The sequence below is a fragment of the Lepisma saccharinum genome, chromosome 2 (assembly GCF_977018435.1).
Source record: "Lepisma saccharinum chromosome 2, izLepSacc3.1, whole genome shotgun sequence".
In the NCBI taxonomy this organism is placed as follows: domain Eukaryota; kingdom Metazoa; phylum Arthropoda; class Insecta; order Zygentoma; family Lepismatidae; genus Lepisma; species Lepisma saccharinum.
The window spans coordinates 12,955,737-12,975,553 of NC_139230.1; the positions used below are offsets into that span (position 1 = coordinate 12,955,737).

Below are 19,817 nucleotides of genomic sequence, written 5' to 3' on the forward strand. Positions count from 1 at the left end.
ATCTCTCTAATAATAATCGTTGTTTTAATTTTTCTTTATTATTATTATTGTTTTTTACCGCCAATAAGCACACGAAAATAGTAATGGGACATTTCTGGGAAAATAGTTAATCATTGACGTTTTTTCGAATTCGTCAGAAAAGAACAAGGACAGATATATAGAGTTGATCAAAGAACAGTGCATTCATTTCGCTAGCAGTGATTTGTACTTAATTCGTTTGCAGTCAATTCTGGAAATAAACTTACAGAACACACGAGCGGACCACTCGTTTTTTATTTATAGAATTTCATTGAGAGCGTCCGTTCGCAAAATTCGAAAAAAAATCTGCATTTTTTTGCTCTCACGACGATAAAAAATAGAAGGAACACTCGAGAAAAACTGGTTAGCACAGATTAAATGGTAGAATTGAATAAGCTAAATTTTGATTCTCGTTTTTATGTACGTCTACTGGTAAATTTTTAATTGGAGTCCAAACTCGAGTATCTATATTTTTTAATCCGACAGTAGGAAATAAATACATTTGTTTGTCGAAGTCTAACAAAAATTATCGTGATAAGGTAAACCTGCACAATATCGGATACTTTTTGAAATCACCATAATTAACCCACGAAAATGAACAGAAATCCGTAATTTTTAGTAATATGAACTATTGCTACCTTACCTTTTGCCTTGTGATGTTTTTATCTCCCATGTTGTTCAATTCTTTGTTGTACAGTACAAAATTAAAACCAATGCAAATTTGAGGAATCGAAAAAAGCCGTCCTAATGTCGGATAGTGGGTATGCCTAATATCTGATAGAAATTTAACATTATATAATATATATATTAACATTATAATAATAATCCTTTGCGCAACAGCCCTGAAGGGCCTTGGCTTACCTACCGACTGCCGGTCTCCCTCCCCGCTATCCTTCGTCACCTCGAAGCGTGGAGATCTGCAACCAGTATTGGAATAGCCTGGGGGTCAGCCCGACGTATCCCCAGCCGTTATAGTACATTTCCGGGACCGGATTACGCTTACTCATTCGAAGCTCCCCAATTTCCTCTCGATGGTGGGTTGCCACCGGCCCTATACGTAGACCGAATAAATTCCGACCAGAGCAGGATTCGAACCTACGCCGTCCCTCAGATATTAACATTATATTTGAAATAAAATTACATCTCATGATAGAAGCAATCTATTATTTATTTTGCTGGAGGTTTGCAAATGTTCAAAAATAACAAGGATCACAAAAGTATGATTAGTACAAAAGAGCATTGAACGACTTGTTATGCTTTATAGAAATGACATACATATGTCTTCCAGTTGTCACTATCAGAACATAATTCATGTGCCCACTGAAGGCAATGGGTGCAACGAATCCACTCCTCACCCCAGCTGTCATACATATATCCGATATTTGGCAGTCCTCCCTATCCGATATTAGGCCGAACGCGACCTCGTGGGAAATATAACCTTAATATCAAACAAAGACATTTATCGGAATAGGACCAGCATATCAACATACTCTATTATTCCATCTTTCTATGAAATATAAGTAAGCTATAGTTTCTCCTTACTTTCAATGTGAAAACCTTTGATGACGAAATTCTTCCAAAAACTCAGAAACTGAAAATTTCTGTTTTCGTCGTTCGTGGAGGCGCAGTGTGCTCAACAGCGTTCCCACTCACAATGGAGCAATGGCGGCAATCGACGGACATAGTTAAGTGAATTGCTGCAGATGGCAACACCCACGATCCGAGAAACGAGGGTATCCGATATTGGGCGAGTATCCCATATTACGCAGGTTTACCTTAGTGTCAAGGAATAGTCCAAACATTTCCCGGAGTTAAAGTTAAGGATAAATTGAAGCGATCGCACGGACAACGTTGCATGCATCAAAAACCAAATGCCAGACAAACAGCAAAACAAGGGGCCCTGTTGCTTTCTCTTATATGTATTTCCTCAAAATAGGAAGTTTTACGATGCAGAGAAATCTTCCATCTGCTCACAGAACGTGTCACTACTCTATTCCCAAGACCAAAAACACTACTTTTTTTAACTTAAAATCTCCGTCGTCTCTGCCGGCAAACATGTTCATTACAACGTTGTTCGTGTGACCGATTCAATTGTTTTGGGAATTAATAACTTTCTAGCCTTCTTAAAACTTAAGGTTTATGACTGCAGCAACACAAGCCTTCCATCTGTCCCTATCCTGGGCAAGATCAATCCAATCTTTTCCATCCTTACCGATTTCCTTTAGGTCTATCTCAACGTTATTGCTCCTTCTTCGTCTTGCCCTTCCTACAGGTCTCTTGCCATCATATTTCCCAACAAGAATCCTGTAAACTCTTCTTTCCTCTCCCATTCGTGCCACATGGCCTGCCCACCTAAGTCTTCTTGATTTAATTGTTCTAATATAATAGTATATGGATATTTATAATATTTGTTATTTATATATATGTGGGGAGGTGTAAAATGTATTTGTTTTGAGAATATCTGTGGAAATATAAAAAGTTCCGAAAAATTTGTTGTGAATTTCCTCGAAAATGCCACGGTTAGTTTCCCGTTTCCATCTCTCCTAGAACCAAACCATTTTACCGCATCCTCTTGTCTTGGTCTGATGCAATCTAGTCTTGAACTTACAACACAGATCAGACAGCGGAAGTTTCCACACTAAGGAAGCGCATATGCCTCACAGCAGGTAGGAGGTGTAACAGAAAACTGTTAAGTGCCTCTAACAGGCTGTCTCAGCGAGATAGTCTTCGTGACAGTTGGAAGACGTGAATGCCGATGGGGGAATCCACAAGGGTGCCTACCTAACCGAACTGGAACTATGTGACTGGCGGTCGTGTCTTAGTGGTGAACCTGTAATGCCCCTATAGGGAAAATTGGATTCCATTGGGACCCCTATATCAAACGTACCTGCCACTACCACTGCGTAGTAGGGGAAACAGAACGGGAAGACCAGATCTTGTTTCCCCCACTAAGATGCGAAGGGGGTTCGTATTTTCAGCCCTTATTCCCAGTCTCCCACCCTCTATGTGTTGACGGATCGACGTGCAAATTATATACGTTCAACAGTGCCAAGCGGAAGCCAAGATGTATTTGCAAAATTATGGGGAGAAGTTGGGTGGTAAAAGCTAGTTTCACAATACTACACTCTGTCTCAGTTATCTCTGAAGCAAGGCCTCGCACGGCGGTAGAGAAGGGGAGGGAAATCGAGTGGGCAGAGCAAAGCCGTACACGCTGCTGCCGAAGCTGGTAACTGCAGTAGCTCCCCCTCCACGCAATCCAATTCTCTCTCACGTGTTCATTGGTGGAGCCGTGTAGCATCACTACTTGCTCGCTCAGAGATTTGTTTTCGTTTGCTTACTTCAGAGATAGCTGAGACAGAGTATAGAAATTATTAGTATTACTAATTTATTTTATTTTTAATGTAGGCAATTATTAGTTGTGTAATAACCATTTTCATTATTGTACTAAAACAAAAATATTTTCTCTCTAATATACATAATATATTAATTTATCGGCCTTGCTGTCCTTGTACGTTGTGTTCGAATCATGAAAAAGTCATGAGTATGTTCCACTTTCAAAATATATTATACTCTGACCAAATATCGCCGACCTCCGTGGTGTAGTGGTTAGCACAGCGCGCTACGACGGCAAAGGTCCGGGTTCGAATCCCGACCTGGGCATGTGAGTTCTTTGTGACTGTCTCATCATCAATTTCATCATATCATTATTCATCTTGATCTTCGCGATTAGCCAAATGTGGCAGAAAAGCGAAGTAAAATGAATCAAATCAATCAAACTGACAAAATATCAATAAAATAAAGTTACTTTATGTTGATATACAGTATTATGCATCTTTGTTTTTGTGGGGAATTAGGCCAAAATTCTTACATATTTGCTCTGTTCAGTAAAATATTGTAACGAAATCGATGAATACCAAAATTAGTGAACCAGTCGGCAAGAGGCCTGATTTTGTAAAATAAATCAATTGTGGTTTTAAATGATAATACAGAGAAATTATTGCCTCTGGTAAATTGATTATCATTGTAATATAATTAAGCCTTGTTTCCATATTAAAACCAATAAGTAGCTGACCAAGGCAGTTTATTAAGATAAAAACACTTAACACGTAACGTTTCGACCCTGTATCAGGGTCTTCCTCAGACGAAGAACTAAACTAAAATGATGAAATATACTATACACAGAAAGATTACATACACATAGCAGGGTCACAAGACACACAACAACAAATCAAGTTGACAGTCCTTATCTAGGAAGATTTCTCCAGAGGAATTAAACATATCACCTCCTGACAGTTGTTGACTAATTGGTCTACTACACTGACAGGTGATTGGCAGGTCAAGATTAGCAAGATTCTAGAACCACCTGCTTACCAACCCCCACCCCTCCTGCCTTTTTGGTTATGGATGAATACCTCCTCCTCTGGTCTTCTTCTTTTCTCTTCTTTCTTCCTTCTTCATACTTCTTTTTTCTTCATTCCTTTTCTTCATCCTTTCAACTTTCTCTAACACACTCTTCCATTCCTTGTTTAGCTTGAGTCCTCCATTCCAATTCATGATGTCTTCTCCTTTCTTTTCTATTTCTTTGGCCTCCTTCCATTTTCTCACTAGTTCTCTCTTCTCTTTTCCTATTCGCCTAGCCGAATCCCATTCAACTTCATGTCCTGTTTCTCTAGTGTGTTTGAATATGGCATTCCTGTCTCTCTTCAATCTCACATCATCCATGTGTTGCTTTAACCTGTCTTTAAGTCTCTTCTTCGTTTCCCCTATATATACACTTTCACATCCTCTGCACTTCACCTCGTAGATAACCCCTTCCTCTTCTTCCTCTCTCTTTTCTTCCTTCTTCTTGCTGGCTATACTTAAAATAGTGCGTCCTCCCTTCCTGTAAGTTCTTATACCCACTTTCCTCAGCACTTTGCATATCTTCTCTGTGGCATCGCCCATACTTCTTATACCAAACCATCTCTCTTTTTCTTTTTCTTCCTTCTCTTCCAGTCCTCTCTCACAGAGAAAGGGGAAGAAGAAACCAAGATTAATAGCCTGTGGGAACAACTAGAAGAGAATGGCTATGAAAAGAAAGACAGACATAACATCAACAGAAGAAGGAAAGAGATAAAAGAGAGAGGACTGGAAGAGAAGGAAGAAAAAGAAAAAGAGAGATGGTTTGGTATAAGAAGTATGGGCGATGCCACAGAGAAGATATGCAAAGTGCTGAGGAAAGTGGGTATAAGAACTTACAGGAAGGGAGGACGCACTATTTTAAGTATAGCCAGCAAGAAGAAGGAAGAAAAGAGAGAGGAAGAAGAGGAAGGGGTTATCTACGAGGTGAAGTGCAGAGGATGTGAAAGTGTATATATAGGGGAAACGAAGAAGAGACTTAAAGACAGGTTAAAGCAACACATGGATGATGTGAGATTGAAGAGAGACAGGAATGCCATATTCAAACACACTAGAGAAACAGGACATGAAGTTGAATGGGATTCGGCTAGGCGAATAGGAAAAGAGAAGAGAGAACTAGTGAGAAAATGGAAGGAGGCCAAAGAAATAGAAAAGAAAGGAGAAGACATCATGAATTGGAATGGAGGACTCAAGCTAAACAAGGAATGGAAGAGTGTGTTAGAGAAAGTTGAAAGGATGAAGAAAAGGAATGAAGAAAAAAGAAGTATGAAGAAGGAAGAAAGAAGAGAAAAGAAGAAGACCAGAGGAGGAGGTATTCATCCATAACCAAAAAGGCAGGAGGGGTGGGGGTTGGTAAGCAGGTGGTTCTAGAATCTTGCTAATCTTGACCTGCCAATCACCTGTCAGTGTAGTAGACCAATTAGTCAACAACTGTCAGGAGGTGATATGTTTAATTCCTCTGGAGAAATCTTCCTAGATAAGGACTGTCAACTTGATTTGTTGTTGTGTGTCTTGTGACCCTGCTATGTGTATGTAATCTTTCTGTGTATAGTATATTTCATCATTTTAGTTTAGTTCTTCGTCTGAGGAAGACCCTGATACAGGGTCGAAACGTTACGTGTTAAGTGTTTTTATCTTAATAAACTGCCTTGGTCAGCTACTTATTGGTTTTGATTATCATTGAATAACCATTATGCTTCACAATCTATGTGATCATTTCCTTCATGAAACAAAGAAACAATGTTTGTTCACATATTTTCATATTTGTGAAGAGGTGTAGATTCGTGGCACAGACTTGTACGTCGGGTATTTCTCACATTTGCATAACAACACATATGTCTACCCTAACGTTAAGAATGGAAGGATAAAGGCTGAAAAAAATACTATTGTGGGGGAGGGACACCATGATCCCTGGAGAATTTCCCACGTATTCACCCAAAATTATCAAGGAAAAAATCACACAAAAGTGAATTATTTACATCTTCCACAATGTTGGTATTTCAAACATTGGCATTTGCATGGGCTGTAACCAAGGTAATCCCCACTGGGTGAAGTGGCCACTTAGGAATTCAACTATGTTCTGTCTCCGTGGAAAGTCAGATAGAATTTATCGTTGGCAAACATCAGAGCAGGAAAGGCAAATTGAAACGGCCGGCGGTTTGATTTGGACTCCTCCGACTCTGTTCGCCAGAGATATTGCTGTGGTGATTGTGGGAAGGAAGACTTCGCAAAGTTGGTGGATGTGTCAGACCATCAGAGGAGCTCACTTTGTTACATTCAAAGGAGAAGCAATTGGCATCGAATCTTCCCTCAGACATCTTCTCCTGCACAGACACAACATGCTAAAGATAGAGTTCCGCTCTAGTAAAAGTCCTGCATATTTGTAAGTTCGATTCACAGTAATTGTTGCTGATAGGATTTCTTTGATTTATTGATTTGGTTTATTATACATCGCGTTTCTGCCACTTTTGGCTAATCAAAAAAAAATGAGGATGGATGGTGATGAATGAAACAAACATGTAGGGATGTCACAGCTCGAGCCTAACAGAGCCTGCGAGTCCAGACGCCAGTTCCTCGTTAGACTGCAAAATGTAGTCCAGGATGTACTACGAGGAAGGGAGGTTGACATTCTGGTATCTTCGGAAAATATCACCCCTTACACACAATTCACATTTCCTACCACCCCCAAGAGACGAAAAAAAGTTTAGTCAGATGAACTTTTACCCCAAATAAACGTTTCTTGTATTTAAATCTACAATATAAGTCCTCATCTACAAAAAATACTTTCTCGCCTACGCCCCTTTCCAACACTTGGCTCTGACTACCAACCGGAAGTGGACATGTCTATCCCGCAAAACGTTAAAAAAAAATAGCAACGTCATCAGTCCGAATTAGGATCCTATGCATATCACATTAGCTAATTGTTTGTTTTGATTAGTTTACTGAACGTTTTCCCTTTGATCTTAGTAAGTGGAAAATGGCGAACAGTCAATTTATTAGATTGTGTTAATTCGATACACTTTTACAACCATGTCTCGTCAAATTCAATTTGCAAGTGGAAACGGTCGCAAAATTCTAACGAGCCACTCATGATTTCGGGATTTTGTGATTACGAAGTTTTACAAGCTGCTTGTTTCCAGTGGCTGGTTTTAAAATTGACATGCAAGCGTTCAAATTTATTACAAGGTCCGAATTATCTTTTGTTTCAATTAAATTCACCTCTCAGTCGCGTGCCGCGAGCTCTGTTTTTAACAACGTGTGGTAATTATATATTTAATATCCCACTCTGTGCGTATAATTGTAACTACCATGATTTTTAATATTATTAATTTTATTGGTTGGCTATTTTACTTCAGTAAATCTACATCTTGTTAGCCTGGACGATGGGTCATTGATTTTGCCTATTTTTCTTCTATTCTGCCACTATTGGATAATCGCAAAGATGAGTGATGATATGATGAAATATGATGATCGCGTGTCGCTTCGATCTGAAAGAAAAAGGATAAGAGGAAAAGCAAGAGAGAGAGAGAGAGAGAGAGAGAATATATGTTTGCGAAATTCATATGATTCCTTGAATTTGTACCTGCCTACCTTAATTTACATACATACGCATATATATGTACAGTGTGTTTCGAAAGGAGTGACCGGATTTCAAATAATTATCTCGTATCAAGACGATAACTGAATAGCTGAATTCGTTCCAAACGCGTCTGAGAGTGTCTCCTTCCACAGAATTTACTGCAGCCGTGATCATGTCCTTGAACTCATCCTTTAATGGTGGAAGAATAACACGTTCCGTTGTTTTACCTATCCCCACAAGAAAAGTCACAGGGTGTAATGTCTTGTTGAATTGGAGAACAAAACGCTTTCTGTTGCATAGACACCATCTTCTGAACGACTAAGGTTAGCGTCTATTTGGGCGCTACTAGTATCTGGTGGCAGTCATTTAAAACTCTAGGCCACGGCGGTGTGTTGTTGGTCAGATATAAGATTTTAAAATCGGGTCATTCTTTTTTAAACACACTGTGTTAGCCCCGTCGATTTCCTCTAGAACCTCCTGTTTTTGAATGCAGTTAGCTCTTTTGAAGAGTCTATTGTCAGGGTGCTCTGTCGTCATTGTGACACAAACTACTCTCGTTCCGTCATTGGTTTCAGACACTACTACTCCAGTTTTTAAAAATGCTCGTAGTCTCTAACAACTAAATATTTTTTATGATTTTTTTTTTATAAACATCGTCTACACTTGAAGAACATACGAATGCACTAGTAGGATCTAGCTGGTGCTTACCATTGTTAAATTTTTATTTTATTTAGCAGAGAACTTTCGGTTGTTTTTTTTTTTAAATGAAAATGTTTGTGTTGAGAGATGAATACAGGATAGTACATAGAACTGTGCTAAATAATACGGAGCTTTTGTCCTAATATAGAAGAACTTCACTGAAAGTACGTTCAATCTGGAAGGTAATCCGCTTACATGGTGTGCAATAACGAGCTTTCTCGACTCCATAGCGACAGCAAATTGGATTGCAATTCACGAGTCTTTTGGATTGGTCGTGCATGCATGCATCGGATTCTCAAAGTCAATTCCCAGCTAATTCTCCGTGGGTAGATATAGAGTGAAACTTCGATCAAAATGTAACACTATGATAAAACAGATAAGTTTCACGATGTGCAAGTTTCATTGCGATGATTAATATTATTGTGAAGAAACTGTCACTGTATCAACGCATAGAGAAACAATATGAGGCCTGCCCGATGGCATGGTGGTAACATCGTGGCATTGTAATCAAGGGGTCCCGATACCGTTGGAAGCACATGGTGGTTCAGATCCCACTTTAAACTGTAAGTCCAGTCCCGATTACCCTTTCTGTGCATAAAGTGGACATAAAACGAACTCATCATCACCACCTGTCTTTTATTTTGGAGAATTGCAACGTTGAGTAATGGGTGACTTTCCTGTAAGTACACAAATATTAACCTCGCTTCCCCGTAGTACACCTCCAGTAGAATGCATATCTGGAGGCCATCGAGGCTGTAGTGATACCGTTTGAGGCATATGGTGATTCAGATCCCCCTTTCAAACTGGAGGTTCGGTATCGATTAGCCTTTCTGTGCATAAAGTGGACATGAAAATTCACTTTTACAAACATTTTTACAAAAATGAAGATATACAGAGTGTCCCGAAATAGTGTTTACACTCTCTGAATATTAATAACAGAGAAACTATTCAAGATAATTTTGTATTTGAAGCTGCAGTATCTTGAGTGTGTGTGTGATCGTGTGTAGGCATTCTGTTGTTTTTAGTTCCATCACAGTCCACCAGGAGGTAGGCATTTGTGTACCCAATGTGGCAGAGGTGAGCAATTTTTTTTAGCAATGTAAGAAGTGTCAAATAACCACCCAGATCTCGCAATTTAACACCGTTAGATTTCTACCTCTGGGAAACTGAATAACGATGTGTACCCTGAAACCCAGGGTCACTGGATGACATGAACATGCGATTGACACTACCTGTGCTTCCCTTCCTGTGGAAACCATATCTGCTGTTTGTTGATTTGTCTATCTGTTCTACTGCATTGCAGACAATGCTGCCAATGAACATCTATAACTTTAAGGCATGTGACACGCAAAAAAAATTATACTTGCTGTTATTAGTGTACCCAGTTCCCATTATTAACGTTCAAAGAGAGTAAACACTATTTTGGGACACTCTGTATGTACATGGTGGGTGTTGCAGTGGCTCTACACATTCACGTTCTCGGCCTGGCTAGAGATGCTCTCCGGCCATCTGCGAATCTCGTAATTTTTGCCACAGGAGTCGGACTTGGGAATATGAGGTTGCTGCACTTTGTCTCGGGAATCTGTGGAGAAAGGACGAGCATAACGGTAGAGAAGGGGAGATAGCGAGTGGGCGGAGCAATGCAGTGGTCGCTGCTGCAGCCGCGTTTCCCCCTCCATGCATTAACGTCCCCTCTCACGCGTTCATTAATCGAGTCCTACTTGCGCAGAGACTTGTTTTCGTTCGCTTGCTCCAGAGATTCCCGGACAGAGTATAGACGATTGACTTAACAAGTTATCGTGGAAGCTCTCTAGCTGAAAATTGCATGCATCACCCTGTTCAACTTGATGTTGAACTCTTAACACGGTAGAGCGAAGGGGGAAAAAAAAAGGAAGCAGCATGATGCTGATGCAGGCAGCATCTCTTCTCATCTCGAGGAAGAATTACCTGATATTAAAGTTATTTTGAGTTATGGGCACACTTAAGCTCTAAATTAGAGGAATTTAATTAGGAGTGATTAATAATGTAGAGAGGCAGTCTACTTCCCCAGTTAAATGTTAAAACAGACAAAATTAAACAGCGGCAGAAGAACGAAAAATGAAGGAGAGGAGATGGGGGGGGGCAAGGAGGGAGAGTTTTGCTTTGTTATGAGGCACAGAGAAAAAAAAAAGAGGGCGATTTTTTTCGAAAGAACTTTCCCCTCAATGGGTCTTCTTATTTTCTCTCTTAAGATCTAGATCACTGCTCCCCGGGGAACACACAAAGACTCTTCCCTCAAACTGGGAACCATGAAATACACGTTCTCTCTTGCACCTGTTTTAATGGAACATAGCAGCCCCCGGTAATTACTTCCGTGAAAGTTTGCTCGTGTGGGGAGTGCATAGGAAAATCAGCTTATCATGCAAACAAATAGTCGCAAGCTTTAAAGGTGCATTTTCAATGAGGGGGGAGTTTATTATAAACGTGCGAGTGAATTTGTGAGGAGAAAACGGAGCATAAATTTAATCACGACGTGTGTTTCCGGGAAGTTCTTGCTGTGGAGCTTACTTGCCGGTGACGACATCTCTCATGTTTCTCCTTTAAGAAGACTTGATGCAGGCACTGGCATACGCAGGGGGCGGGGGTTGGTGGGGCTACGGCCCATCCCGAAATTTTGAGAATTCAATACTTTCGATGGCGCGGTGATAACGTCGTTGCCTTGTAATCAATGGGTACCCGTTGGAAGTAAATGGCACAGTGGTTCTGATTCCACTTTAAACTGTAGGTCCAGTCCAGATTAGCCTTTCTGTGCATAAAGTGGACTTAAAACTAACAAATGTGTAAATGCAAACCGCACTTAAAATTACCCCCGAATACCATTACCAATATTTTTGTGTATGGAATGGAGGGTGAGGGTCGGTAATACGTAAGGTTGAAATAGAGAAAACATCTGCTTGTATCCTTGAATTTTTGGAAAGTTCACCTTGAAAACCAGGAATTATACTTGAAATTTATCATGGTCCTAGTGACCACCATGAATCTTTTTGTGTTATCCACACTCAAACTAAACCTTTTGTCTGTGAGGATCATTTCATATGCTGAAAATTATCTTTCAACAGAAACATAGTCAGTAGTGCAAATTTGAATGCTGAAATATTACTTCGCAAGGCGTGAATGCCAAGAGGACCAAACTAACGCAAAAGTGAGCAAGGCCACACAGATCAGAAGTTTGCACTTGGGACTGTGCAGGCAGTAGAGACGATTGGGTGCCAAAACTGAGAATGGAAAGGAAAGGGGGGAGCAAGGACAGTTTACTTTATCTTAGTAAGCTAGGCTTAGCATTAAGAGTCTATAGTGCAGGGGTAAAAAATTGGGGGGAACTGTCCCCTTTCGCCGCCACTGTCTGCAGGTAACAGTGACGTCAGACATTTTTGTTTTGTTTAAAGCATTGATAAACATCATATACTTGGAGGGAGGGAAATCGAGAGAAAACATGTTTCAAACACGCCAGTCATTGAATTGTTTCGCCACCAAACTAGTAAATACCTCTGTGAGATATAAAAATCCTGTAAAACCTAAAAAAATATAAAAACCTAAAAAAAAGGTTTCATTTAGGCACATAAATCTAAAATAGGTTCTAACAAGCAAAATAGGTTATTTTAGGCACTATAAAACTTAGTCAGTTCTTTCGTTTTTTTATGAAACGCCGATATCACTTGTTATTTCTTATTTACCTGCAAAGGAAAAAAAATAGGTTAAAACCTAAAATCCGAGGTCTATTCATGACAATGAGATGTTCTGCGTTTTCCTCTCGTACTGACGTAGGTACGGTATTATCCGAGGTGTAGCTAGGAAGCGATTTGGTAATGGAAGCTATATTGGCGAGCCATATTTCATTAGTAGTGACCTCGCAACTTCTCTGCGGAACTTCAACATGTCTGATGACTATCCCATTGATTTTGCAAGTTGAAAGGCATTGTTTAGTGTTACATCAAACATCCAGAAGATTATAGGAATATGCCACTTCTTCTCTCTGATTGCAATCGGGTAACCAAAAATATTGCCATCCATCTGATCAACACCCCCCATGTAGGTGTTGTACAAACTACGTTTGGTTGCCGTACATCTATCTTACTCTTAGTAGCAGCAGAATAGCGTCTCACAGTTCCTAAGGAATGCACGCCAAATTCACTGGAGAGGAAGGTAACCGCACTATTGTCATGCCAGCGTACAGCACAAATCTTGTTTTCTTCATCCACACAGCAGTCATAAGAACCTCGCTCAAATTTTTTCATGTATTTTTCATTAATTAGAGGACACTTATTGACAAGGTTTACCTGGGCAGTGCCAGTGAACTTGACGTCCTTCGATTGCAGTAATGAAATCATTTGAGGTGAACTGAAAAAGTTATCGCAAAAGACAGATAGACGGACACTGGGATAATAATTCTGTATACTTTCAATCAGTTGCAAAACCACTGTCTCGCCAAGACTCAGATTGTATTCACGAACCTTACCTCTGCTTTGATACAGATCAAACTGAATACAATAGCCCTGCTTAATGGCTGCAACCCAAGATTTAAATCCGAAGCGAATAGGCTTCCCCTAATGAACTGTTTACAGCCATTTCTACCGAAATATGGAATCATGGCTTCATCAATGCTCACTTGTTTTTGTATTGGTGAATATTTCAGGAACACTTCATTCAAATGGTCAATAAGGGGCCTAATCTTTGCCATTTTGTCGGTCTTGTCAATATGTTCATTGTCAACAATATACAAAAAGCGAAACATTTCCTCAAACCTGTTGCGTCGCATGGAGTCAGATATCAGTTCATTGTGACAATCATCATTTAACTTCCAATACATGCGTCTCCTTGGCAGGGATGCATAGCCACTTAGAAGTAGAACACCAAGGAAGCAATAAATATCTTCCCTGGATAAAGTGAAAGAGTGGGCATTCTTTGATCCAGCATACACAACACTGTTTTTAACAAACTGCTCTATAATACCGGCATTCATGAATAGTTGAAAAAAGTCCACAGCATCACTTTCCTCCGTTAGTGTATGAACTGTTCTCGGCAGAGGAGGAACCCATTGAGTAATAGGCACATTGAATGTCTCACTATGAGTCCACTCTGAGGTCCTCATACGTTTCGGTGTCGGAACAGAGCCCTTTGTGTAAGTAGTAACCGATGTACTTGGTCCTAAGTCTAGGTGGTCACTGGCTATTCCCTCAACAACACCACCGTCATCATCTTCACGCTAATTTATTAATACTATCCGTGACAAAAATATTGAGCCCTCGGTTTGCGTGCTTGTAAAATTGTACTCCGTGGGAGGAAAAAAGTCAAATGTACTTCATTGAAAAGCTACAAGTGTCTGCTCTTAGACAAAATCACGACAAAGTGATTTTAACTCTGTCTGTTTTCTATTAAGACAAAAATGTTCGTAAAAGTGTAGTTGTATCGGGTGTTTTTTACATAAGTCGAATTCAATTGTGTGTAGCTTTGTGTAAAACCGTCGTAAAAATATGATTTTTTTTTTGTGATTGAACCTTGTTTATGTGGAAATATCTCAGTCAAATATGATTGTACTATCATTTGTTGAACAGTCACAATTAATGATAAATTATGATGTTGCAATTTCGGTAATTGTCAGCCCAATGATCATGAAATGCATATCAAAATGATGGTCGTGGAATAAAAATCAAACTTTCATATCTCATTCTTGCACACTGTGCGAATTGAAAACAACAGAGAGAATTTTTTTCTTGGCTACCGGTTCCCGCGCAATTCACTTCGTTGCTAAGAACGCATGTAGAGCGTTGCCAAGCGTCGCCGCTTGCCCTTTAAACTCCGCGTCCAAGCAGTTTTGACACGGGAAATGAGCCGAAACAATGTGTTGCGCAAAGGAAAGCATTGTAGAGATGCCGAAATTTTCTTTTGCCACTTCTGTGTTTACATTCCTGCCAGTGCCATAAATTATTGCCTAAACTCCCACATAGCCATAATAATTCTTACATGCATTCTACCCAGGCAGTCGGTCTCTCACAAGTTCGCATGTTTGTTCGTACGCACAGTATTGAGTGATGGCGGTTCTGTGAAGTGATTTTCTTTGTTGCATGAAAATGGCAAGACGGTAATGTCATAGTGGTGCAAATGAAATTATAGTCAGTGCCAAGAGATATTTCGACCAGGAGAAACGAATGGGCGCATCTCACGACATAAACCAAGTTGTCAAGTGCACGGCGGAGTGTTTGCGGGTTAAGTCAGTACAGTGAAAAAAGGTATGTAAAGAAAAAGGGAACAACAAAAATTTGCATCGACCTAATATTTTATTGGGCGAATTTTTCCAAGGTGTGGTGAGAAGAAAGATACACGACTTTTATTTTAATTATCCAGTTCAACAGAATCTATTATGAACAGCATACTGTTATGCTTTTATCTTTCACTCATATTTTTTGAAAATTTATTAAGGTTTTTAAGTCCTTTTGTCTCTCTTAATGAACCCACAACTCCTTGCTTATTACAAAAGTTGCAGCTGTGAAACAGACCAAAATGTAAAAGCAATATTTCAGCTGGGTTAAATACTGAAACCACCACCACTATTTGACACGATGATTAAGTGAATTTTGTGAGATAAATACAATTTACGTGTGTTTTTGCTAGAAATATATTTTATTAAAATGTTAGTTGGCGTGAAGGCTTCAGATGTGCAATTTCCTAAACATAATTTCTATGCGTTGCTATCGATAGTATGCACCTCGCTCTGTTTCCCCTTCTTATGAAATCGCTGTACACAGCAGGTGCGTTATTACTGTATACAGAGAAGACTGGATCTCTTATCGACTTCATTCAAATCGTCCTCATCGAACATCGTTTTACTCAATATATCTGCTTAAATGTGCGACATAAAATAATACTGGGGAAATGATGTTCTCTTTAATTCCACTTTATGCACAGGTAGGCTAATCGGGACTGGACTTACAGTTTAAAATGGGATCCGAACCACTATATACCTTCGCCGGGTACCGAAGGAGACGATGTTCATATGAAATAAAAGCTAGAAAAATGGGGGGAAAAACCTGCAGTACAGCAGTACTCCATTTGCAATATGATAAATACTATTTCATTCATTATTTTATGCTGCGACAATACTTTGGATCGGCTCGACGGAACGCACTTGCCCGATTCTCGCAGCGAAGCGGCGACGCTGTGGAAGTCGCCTGACGCCCGCGGAGTCTGAAATTGGTCGCACTCCGCCATACGTCATTCACACGTTTACCATATTAGGAGTGCGAAAGAATAATTAATAATTTGAACCATATTTCATATACACACGCCAAACTTCTGGAATTTCATCAAATGCGTTATATCAAGAGTTTTTAGCAATTTCATTGAATTTGTAATTATGCATTTTAAGTTTGCACGTTTCCCTAAAATGTCAATTTTTGAAGTATCTAGTAAAAATATACATTTGATTTTTCTTGCAAAAATAACCAAACTTCAAGTGCACAAAATCGATTATGAACTGTATGGTGTTAAGTTCCCCGTTCGTGAAAATTGGAAGGAAAAACTACACTTTTCAGTTAATTTTTCATTATAGCAAGAAAACAAAGTTAAGAAAATTTTTCAGATAACGCTTATTAAAAAGTAGATACTTGAAGCTTTCCAATGATGTATATTTGACTTTTGTCCTCCCACGGAGTACAATTTTACAAGTACGTAAACCGATAAATACATCAATAGAGCACACTGTGTCATCATCGAGTTGCTCGAGTATTTCGAAAGTAGTCAGCCTTCGTGACGCCCTGAAAAAAGACATAACAACGTAATAATAATTGTAATATACAGAATAAGCACATAAAGAAAGAAAAAAGCAAATAATTATATATTTATAGTACTTTTTCTATGATAATAGATAATATGCTGTTGAGCTTCATTGCACGTGAAAAGTATTGAATTATCTATTGAACAACTGAAAACTTTGAAAAGAAACGGAGTGCTACTATATTTGCCCACCGGGTCGTTAACTACCCAGACAAATTTTACCGTAAATATGACTCAACAGAGAACATTTACTATATAGATATCTAATATGAATATACTTTTAACCAAGCAAATAAGTGAACTACAAGTATATATATCATGGCATTTGTGGATGATACTTATATTTTTCATCAGTACTGCAGCTTCTGTGGCATGCGAATGAGAGCATGCATCTATCAATAAGGAAACCACACGCTCATTGCTGCCAAGAATGTCACCAACATTTCGCGGTAAAACCAACAATGCTTAAGGTAATACTGTTGAGCATTGTTTTTATAATTCAAACGTTGTACGGAACAGGGAAAGGGGGGATATACACCAGTGGGTCGTTAACGACCCGGCGGGCATATATGGGTTAAGGCTTGGTTTGCAGGAGTCTATAAAAAGGCGCCAGGAACTGGGATCATATGCTTCCTCTCCTAACTGTTACACATGATTAGGGATATCGGTACAAAATACCAGTTGATCTTCTTGTGTGTAGTATTACCGAAAATGTTAGTCACGATTTTTGTGACAAGGAAATGTAATTCCAGGAGCTAAGAGATTATTTTCGTGTAGTTGGAGTCAATTAATTATCTCTTTTCTATCGTGAGCTCTAGGTCTCTTACCAAGTCATTCAACTCAGGTTGGGTAATTAGTTTCGGGGTACATTTCATCACTTCTTGAATATGACGAACTGCTTTCAAATCCATTGTCACTTACGTTTTCTGGTGGTTTAGGCACTGGCAGGTCAGGTCCATGCAGAATGGGACACTTATCTGATGGCAGATCGGAGTATTTAATTCCTTTCTTATTTTGTTGTAACCAGTAACTTGGGACAAACAAAAATAAATCCTGATTCCCTACCTTCACTCTGAAATACAAGAAGTACAGTTTTTTCAGGAAAGAATATGTTTTCGGTACCTTCCCATTGATCTTATAACACCCACAAATGTTTCAACAGCGCCACTGTGCATTATATCTAGTGTATTTCTCAATTAATTTTTTGTTTCGTTCAAGATCTTTGTTCATATTCAGCGTAATGTGAAGAAATACGGTAGTATTACTACGCTGCACACACATGTAGCTATCGGAAAGGAAAAAATTACATTGTGCAACAACTTGACGTGATACACAAAAACTGTTGTTATTCTCGGATTTAGGTCATCGATGTCAATTTGAATCGCCTATTTTCATTGTTATCGCAGAACCATTGCAGGCTAGTGTTATTTGTGTTAGTTACACTGAACTTAAATTATGTATGCCCACAAATTGATTGATATTATTATTACATTTTATCTTCCCCTTTAGTGAACTCCAATGTTGCTGTCATATTAAGAAAAGGCAATGGCGTGCCCAAGGGGGGTTAGTTGGGAACATAACCCCCTTTGACCCAGTATTTCTAAAAGAAAAGGACGTCAAATGCAGGAAATTGACGGCTGACTAGAAGAAAAGTGTACATAACCTTTTCCAAAATCCTGGGCACGTCATTGAGAAAAGGTTATTCTAATATGTATACTCTATCTCGTATATCTCTGGAGCAGGCGAACGAAAACAAGTCTCTGCGCAAGTAGTGACGCGAGACGGCTCCACCAATGAATACGTGAGAGTTAACGTGATTGCGTGGAGGGAGAAACTGCGAATGCAGTTACCAGCCTTCGAAGCAGCGTGTACTGCTTGGCTCCGCCCACTCAATTTCCCCCCTTCTCTGCCGCTATGCACGGCCTTGCTCCGGAGATAACCGCTACAGAGAATAATAACTACAGACATAGGTAGTATAATTGTCTTTGAAAGTACAGAACAAAGGGTACGTCATATTAATATTGTAGAGAGGGTTGTAGAGAGCTCCAATTGCTTCCACTCTGCTTCTACTAGATAATAGAAAAAATCCATTCTCCAGAAGCGCCAAAATCTCTTTCCTCCGCTTTCCTTTGTGAATGCTTGATTTATTGCTCGATCTCGATCTGGAAGTTATTTTCCCACCACGGCAAACGGAGCAACCATTTCGTGTTGGGGGGAGGGGCGGCGGGAAGTCACGCGCGAGTTTTTACGATAGAATTTCGTGAGATGTTACACTTTGCAAAGCGGAAAATTTGCCTCAAAATTGAGGAGTAAAAAGCAGGGTCTAGTAATTCTGTACTAAAAAGAAAAGAAAAAAAGAGAAGAAAAGCACAATTAGGTATTTACTCCTCTGTGTATGTCTTTTCTGCAAGGATTGGTTTATTTAACGTTCACTTTAAGCTGATAGGCTAATAGGGAATGTTGTGTTCTACGGGAAAACACCAGAAAAATATGAGCATGGCTACGGGTGGACTGTTGCTGTATGCTCCTTTTCCCAAGGTAAATACGAGTCCTAACAATAGAGATATTTCACCGCCTCAGTAGCCAAGCGCAGTGATAGTTTGATTTCCTGTTTCGTTTCCAAAGAGCCGATCTTCGTGGCGGTTTGGTTAGCACAGCGCGGTACAACGCCAGAAGTTCCGGGTTCGAGTCCCGACCTGGACATTGTGTGAGTGTGAGTGTTCCTTCATCGGTTCCATCATATCCTCCTCAGCGCCGCGATCAAATTATTTCCAAAGTTTCTCATTTGTTTATTCCATTTTGTATCATTTATCATACGATACTATTGACGTAAAGAGTCGATACAACTTACTCGGAGAATTTGACGTATGTGGAATGCTGCAGTCACTAGGGTATGAGGCGAACAGTATATTTTTTAAATAGATTCTCTCGGGCTATCGACAAGATGAGTTCAAGAAGGGTTTCAGAACTGTCGAGAGCTAATGTCACTCTCATCTTCCTGAAGATGGGAGTGGCGTTAGTTCCAAATCACTTCTGCTTTGAAGACGAGAGTGACGTTAGGTCTCCAAAGCTCGGAAACCTTCCTGAAGATGAGAGTGACGTTATCTCTAAGCCCCTTCTGCCCTGAAGATGAGATTGACGTTATCTCTAAGCCACTTCTGCCCTGAAGATGAGAGTGACATTAACTCTAAGCCACTTCTGCCCTGAAGATGAGAGTGACGTTAACTCTAAACCATTTCTGCCCTGAAGATAAGAACGACGTTAGCTCTCGAAAGCTCGGCAACCTTCCTGAAGAAGAGAGTAGCGTTAACTC

At 39.7% G+C, this 19,817-nt stretch overlaps 1 protein-coding gene across 3 annotated transcripts in view; it reads left to right on the plus strand.

The window, feature by feature from the left end:
• Positions 1-19,817, plus strand: part of Ssadh (succinic semialdehyde dehydrogenase) — a 207,699-nt gene that overhangs the window by 127,734 nt on the left and 60,148 nt on the right. The gene's annotated exons all lie outside the window — the stretch shown is intronic.